Below are 7,665 nucleotides of genomic sequence, written 5' to 3'. Positions count from 1 at the left end.
CATCCACGTTGTTGCAAGTAGCTTGGGTTCTTTTTTGTTTTTATTATTTAATTTGTATGTACACACCACAATTTATCCTTTACATTCTTAAAGTACATGTAGATGGATAGTTTCAGGATCTGGATGCTATGCCCCTATCAACATTTTTGCATACGTATCTTGGTGTTCAAAGTCATAAGTTTCAGTAGGATATTACCTAGCAATTGAATTGCTGGCTGATAAAGCATATGTACGTTCAGTCATAATATGTAGTGCCAAACTATAAGTCGTAATGGTTGAATCGATTTACACTCTCACCAGAAGTGCCTAGGAATTTTATTGCTATACAAAACCTCAATAATTGATATTACCAGAATTCATCTTATTATTTAAAAAATATGTTGCCAATCGGTATGCAGTGTTATTTAATTGTAATTGTAATTTTTATTTCTCTAATTATTAATGTGCCTGAACACTTTCCCATGCATTTATTGTCTGCATTACAGAAGTTCACAAAGGGAGCTCTCCCTTTGGCAAATGTCTATTGATACCATTTTAAGTCTTTTGTCCATGTAAACCTCTCTCTATATATATTTTTCTTTCGTAACAACATTCAGAATCATTTTTATTTTGTGTATGCCAGATTATTACTTCTAATGAAGTCTATAATTTATCTATCTTTTCCTTTTTGCTGTACACCACCACTTGGGCATATACACAGTGTTTATGCACATCTGTCTATTCAGGACTCTTCTTCCTGTTGCACTGATTAATTTCTTTATTCCTGTGCCAATACTATTTTCTTTTAATTACTATGGCTTTGCTAGGGATGTTAATATTTGGTAGGGCAATTCATCCATTTTGTTATTTTTCAAGAATATTATGTTTATTTTGGTACCTTGTATTTCAATGTAAATTACAGAATCTGCTTTGCAGATCTACACAGCCACATAAATAAAAAATCCTTATTGCTTTTTATTGGAACTTCATTGAGTCAATAAATCATGAGCAGATAATTGCCTTCTATTCAATAATAATGTATGCAATCTACCAACAATGCACATCTCTCACTTATTTAGATTATATTTAATATTTGATATTCACTATCACTCATGTTTCTCTCAGTCATATTGTTATTTTTAATGAAATATTGCTTAGTACTTGACATTTTTATGCTATTATAGGTGATACACACATATCTAAATGTTTATTATCTAACTTATAAAGGCTATGTATAAAATTACTTTTTACACTTTGATTTTTATTTATTCGAACAACTAAACTCTGCTTGATTTTAATAATGTAACCATTATTCCTTTGGACTTACTACATATGTTAAATTACTTTATATGCAAATAAAAATAGTTTTTTTTTTCTTTACTGACATTTACCTTTTGTCTTTTTCATCTATCTATCTATCTATCTGTCATCTATCTATCATCTATCTGTTTTATTCAAAAAACATACCCTTTGGGCATTCCAATTGAATCTGTATAGGATATTTCATTGCTTATTACATATATATATATATATATACATATATACATATGTACATTTATATACGTATATACATATGTATATACATATATACACATACACACATATACATATATATATACATACATACATATATACATATATATGTATATATATATAAACACACACATATGGGAGAGAATATATTGTCTAGCTACAGTTGACCCTTGAATAAATGTTTAAACTGTGTGGGTCCACTTCTATTTTTTTTTTTTTTTGGTTTGTTTATACAGTATTTACAATACAGTAAATGCATTTTCTTTTCCTTATGATTTTCTTAATACCATTTTCTTTTCTTTAGCTTACTTTATTAAAAGAATACAACATATAATACATAGACCATGCAAGGTATGTGTTAATTGACTACTTCTATTTTTGGTAAGGCTCCCAGTTAACACTAAAGTGTTAGTAGTTAAGTTTTGGGGAACTCAAAAAATCTACTGTGGATTTTGGACTGCATGAGGGTCGTTGCCACTAAACCCCATGTTGTTCAAGGTTCAATGTATTTTTATTTAATTATTTCTTATGTTCTTGCTCCCTATTCTCTAAATGCCTTAAGGTATTTACAAATGTATGTCTCTTTATGTATCTTCATTTTGTCTTATTTCCTATGACAGTTTTTCCTTCTGCTAACCTCCTATTTCCTTTTTCCTCAAGTCCAACACCACCTTTGTCCCCATTGCTTTTACTTTCTCTTTCACACACACTTTCTGATACTTCTGCGTGATTGTGATTTCAATGAACTTGTATGTTTATAGAAATTTCTCCGCACTAACGTTCATCCTTTGCTTAATTTTGCAATGCTTTCACATTTTTAAGTATAATACCTTTGTATTGATACTTTACAAAATATTGTCAAAGGAATATTTTCAATTATTTGGAGTTTGCACCATCAGTGCTCTGCAGCCCATTTCGGTGCTTTGGGGGTCAGGGCACCCTATGGATTTCACAGCCCTGAAGATCTCCCTTCTGCCTGACACCAGACTCATTCCTCCAACACAGCACCTCAGTGAGATTTCAGCAGTAATCTGTGGTCTCATATTGTGTCCATGAGGGTTTCTGCCACACTACTTTCCTCACCCACGAAGCCACGGCCCACTTCAAATAGGACATGCAGCCAGTAACTTCAAGGACACTTCCAGCCCTCAGAGTGTACTCTTGCCAACTGCTACATCTTCTAGAGGCTTTCATTAGGGCTCTTCTAGTCTTCCCCTTCCCTAAACTTGTCCCTTGTGTCTCCTGCTGGATTTCTAAATTGCTAATTCTTGCCTTGGTTCCAGTTATCTTAGGCATGATGTTGTGTTTCAGTGTGAGCCCTCCTTTAGGGTTTTCATGCCGGGTTCTTAGCTGTTCTTGTCCTTTCTTTGGTTTCTGCAAACCCCACTCTGCAACTTGCCACTAAAAATAGGGTGGGTGTTATTTTTAATTCTCTATCTATCTATCTATCTATCTATCATCTTTTGTTTGAATTTTGGTCACATTCCCAGGAAGAGAAACATAGGCTACATGCTGCTTCCACCTTTATACCACAGTTGTGATTTAATAACAAAAAAACCCAAAACTCACAATTTCTCTTGTTTTTCTTGATATGTTTGCATTCCTCTAAGTCATTTTTATGACACAGTGTTTTTCAAGTACTTTACAAAATCGCACTGTGGATCCTCACAAATGGCTTTATTGTCTTTCACCAAATCTTTTCAGTATTAGTGGTATTCAGGACAATTTCACATCCTGTTTCATTTTCTTCCTCATCTCTATTTTTTCTAACTCTTCACCCTTGTGGGCAAGATTGTCACCACATCCTTTTCTTTCTTTTTTTCTTTCTTTATTTCTTTTCTTTTCTTTTTTTATTTTGAGAGAGAGAGAGAGAGAGAGAGAAAGAGAGAGACCACATGATCGGAGGAGAGGCAGAGGAAAAGAGAATCTTTTTTTTTTTAATGTATTTCTTTAAGTATTTTGAGAAACAGAAGCAGAGACAGAGGGAGAGAGCCAAGCAGGCTCTGCACTGGAATCATGAACTCATGACCCTGGGATCATGACCTGAGCTGAAATCAAGAGTCATACTCACCCAACTGAGCCACCCAGGCACCCCTCTCTGACTTTCTTTATCCTGTCTGTCCTGCTCCTCATGACTCCCTGTAACTTCAGTATATTTTCCTAGAGGAGGTGTAGGTGAAGGGAAACCGGGTCACTGCAATAAATAGATTAGAACATTCATATTCATCCAATTTGTTTCTGTTTTACAGTCGATGCTTAGTGAATCAGGCAATGACAATCATTAAGGACATGCTAATGTGTAGCTCCTTGTTCATTCTGGTCTCCATTATCTAATTAATGACAGTATTCAAAAGGAGGTCTTGGCATATCCAAATGTATTTAATAAGCAGATTAAAGGCAAAGATTCAGGTTGTGATTTATTTATTATTTTTTTAAATGTCTTTGCTATACTAGATTGGTAGCTCATGAGGCAGCTTTAGCCTCTTCTAGAATATATTTAGAAGAGGAGTGCCTGGGTGGCTCTTCCCATTAAGCGTCCAACTTTGGTTCAGGTCATGAAGTCAAGGTTCCTGGGTTTGAGCCCCACATCCGCTTCTGTGCTGACAGCTCAGAGCATGGAGCCTGCTTAGGATTCTGTGTCTCCCTTTCTCTCTACCACCCCCCACTCACACATGCTCTGTCTCTGTCTGTCAAAAATGAATGAATGTTTTTTTTAAAAAAAGAATATTTTTAGAAGAGAACATCTGCTCCCTTCATGGCCTTCCTGTCTTTAAAAGACCCAAGACTGAAACAACTTTTACCAACAAGAATTTAATTACAAATGCTGAATTCTAAGAAACTCCAGGCCTATTTTTGTTTTTTTTTTTATTTTTATTCTCCTAAGTTTGTTTAACCCAGTCCTTCAGAGCCATCATGTGTACTTTTGCAGTCTTCTGGGTTCCTTCACACTCTCAATTTGATCTCTTCAGCTTTTTGAACCCCTTAAATATTTCTCGCTCCATCGGTATTCTTCCCTTTTCCACCAGTGCTGCCTCACCTGCTTGGATGGACCAACTCCCATAAGATTCCACAGAATCTAATCCCCTTTCCTCTCTTTATTATATTATAATTTCTGTTCATCTTTTGTTTTTTGCCTGTATATCATGGTATAGCTCCAATCATATAAAATCCATAGAAACTGCCTTAGCTTAGAAAGTTCCATCTATTTTTTTAAAGTTTTTATTTAATTTCCCAACTACTTAACTTACAGTGGAATCTTAGTTTCAAGTGTAAAATTTAGTGATTTATCACTTACATATAACACCCAGTGCTCAACACAAGTGCCCTCTTTTTTTTTTTTTTTTTTTTTTTTTTTTAGGATGTTTTCTTTATTTATTTTGAAAGAGACAGAAAAAGAGAGCGAACGGGGAGAGAGAGAATCCCAACTAGACTCCATTCTCTCAGCACAGAGCTCAACGTGGGGTTCCACCTCACAAACTGAGATGATGCCCTGAGCCAAGTTCAAGAAGCTTAACCAACTGAGGCACCCAGGCACCAACAAGTGCTCTCCTTGATCTTCATCACCCATCTAGCACATTCCCTGCCCACTTCCCTTCCAGTAACCATCAATTTGTTCTTTGTAGTTAAGAGTCTGTATTATGATTTCCCTCTCTTTTCTTTCCCTCACCATATTCATTTGTTTCTTAAATTCCACTTATTAATGAAATCATATGGTATTTGTCTTTCTCTGACTTAAATTGCTTAGCATACTACACTCTAGCTCCATCCATATTGTTGCAAATGGCAAGACTTCATTCTTTTTTATGGTTGAGTAATATTTCATAATCTATCTATCTATCTATCTATCTATCTATCATCTTTGTCTATATCTATCTCTATCTCTATCTTTATCTCTATGTATATCTATCTTTATGTATATGTATATCTATATCATCTATATCTGTACCCATATCTATATCTATGTATCTATGTATCTAGAAGAAATATCCAATTTCTTCTTTGTCCATTTATCAGTCAATGGACATTTGACATTTGTGCTCCTTCCATAATTTGATTATTGTTGATAATAAAAGATGAACAGAAATTACAATATAATAAAGAGAGGAAAAGGCGTTAGATTCTATACAATCTTATGGGAGTTGGCCCAGCCAAGCAGGTGAGGCAGCATTGGTGGAAAAAGGAAGACTATCTATGGAGGCAGAAATAGTTAAGGGGTTCAAAAGCTGGAGAGATCAACTTGAGAGTGAAGGAACCCAGAAGACTGCAAAAGTACACAAAATGACTCTGAAGGGCTGGGGTGCATGTATCAATTTGAATTGGTATTTTGTATCCTTTGGGTAAATACCCTAGTAGTTCAATTGCAGGGCTATAGGGAAGTTCTATTTTTGACTTTTTGAAGAACCTCAATACTATTTTCCAGAAGGGATGGGCCAGTTTGCATTCCCACCCACAGTGTAAGATGGTTCCCTTTTCTCCACATCCTTGCCAATGCTTATTGCTTCCTGTGTTGTTGATTTTAGCTGTTCTGAAAGGTGTGAGGTGCTACTGTAGTTTTGATTTGTACTTACCAGATAATGAATGATGTTGAGTATCTTTCCATGTGTCTGTTAGCCATCTGTACATCTTCTTTGTAAAAACATCTATTCATGTCTTTTGCCCATTTTTTGTAACTGGATGATCTGTTTTTTTGGTTTTGACTTTTAAAAACTCTGTTTTTACATCCATGAATACTTGTAACCTCCTAATCACTGCATGGTTGCTCCCCAGTCTGAAGATCCAACTCACTTGTGTTTGGAATAATGCTGTTGATGCTTGCTTGTATTTTCGGAGCAGTTCAAGAAATTGTTTTCTTGAGATAGGCCTGGATTGCAATGTATTGTCCTCTCAGGACTGCCTTTGCTGCATCCCAAAGCATTTGGATTGTTGTATTTTCATTTTCCTTTGTTTCCATATATATTTTTTTAATTTCTTCTCTAATTGCCTGGTTGACCCATTCATTCTTTAGTAGGGTGTTCTTTAACCTCCATGCTTTTGGAGTTTTTCCATACTTTCCCCTGTGGTTAATTCCAAGTTTCATAGCATTGTGGTCTGAAAGTGTGCATGGTATGATCTCAATTCTTTTATACTTATGAAGGGCTGTTTTGTAACCCAATATATGATCTATCTTGGAGAAAGCTCCATGTGCACTCGAAAAGAAAGTATATTCTGTTGCTTTGGGATGCAGAGTTCTAAATATATCAGTCAGGTCCATCTGATCCAATGTATCATTCAGGGCCCTTGTTTCTTATTGATCCTGTGTTTGGATGATCTATCCATTGCTGTCAGTGGGGTTTTAAAGTCTCCTGAAATTACCAAATTCTTATAAATAAGGTTGCTTATGTTTGTGATTAATTGTTTTATATATTTTGGGGTTTCCGTATTCGGTGCATAGACATTTATAATTGTTAGCTCTTCCTGATGGATATGCCCTGTAATTATTATATAATTCCCTTCCTCATCTCTTGTAACAGCGTTTAATTCAAAGTCTAGTTTCTCTGATATAAGTAGGGCTACTGCAAATTTCTTTTGACTTCCAGTAGCATGATAGATAGTTCTCCATCCCCTCACTTTCAATCTGAAGCTGTCCTCAAGAAACAAGAAAAATCCCAAATACAAAATCTAACAGCACACATAAAGGAAATAGCAGCAGAACAGCAAAGACACCCCAAACCTAGCAGAAGAAGAAAAATAATAAAGATCAGCACAGAAATAAACAACATAGACTCTAAGAAAACTGTAGAGCTGATCAGTGAAACAAAGAGTTGCTTTTTGAAAAAATAAAATTGATAAACCTCTAGCCAGGCTTTTCAAAAAGAAAAGGGAGATGACCCAAATAGATAAAATCATGAACGAAAAATGGAATTATTACAAACAATCCCTCAGAAATGCAAGCAATTATCAGAGAATACTATGAAAAATTATATGCCAACAAACTGGACAACATGGAAGAAATGGACAAATTCCTAAGCATCCACACACTTCCAAAACTCAGACAGGAAGAAATAGAAAACTTAAACAGACCAACAACTAGCCAAGAAATTGAATCAGTTATCAAAAATCTCCCAACAAATAAGAGTCCAGGACCAGATGGCTTCCCAGGAGAATTCTACCAGA

Source organism: Panthera pardus, unplaced genomic scaffold, assembly GCF_024362965.1.
Source record: "Panthera pardus isolate Hobbes unplaced genomic scaffold, ASM2436296v1 HiC_scaffold_10, whole genome shotgun sequence".
NCBI lineage: Eukaryota > Metazoa > Chordata > Mammalia > Carnivora > Felidae > Panthera > Panthera pardus.
The sequence above is the reverse complement of the archived record's forward strand: the minus strand, read 5'-3'. Positions refer to the sequence as shown.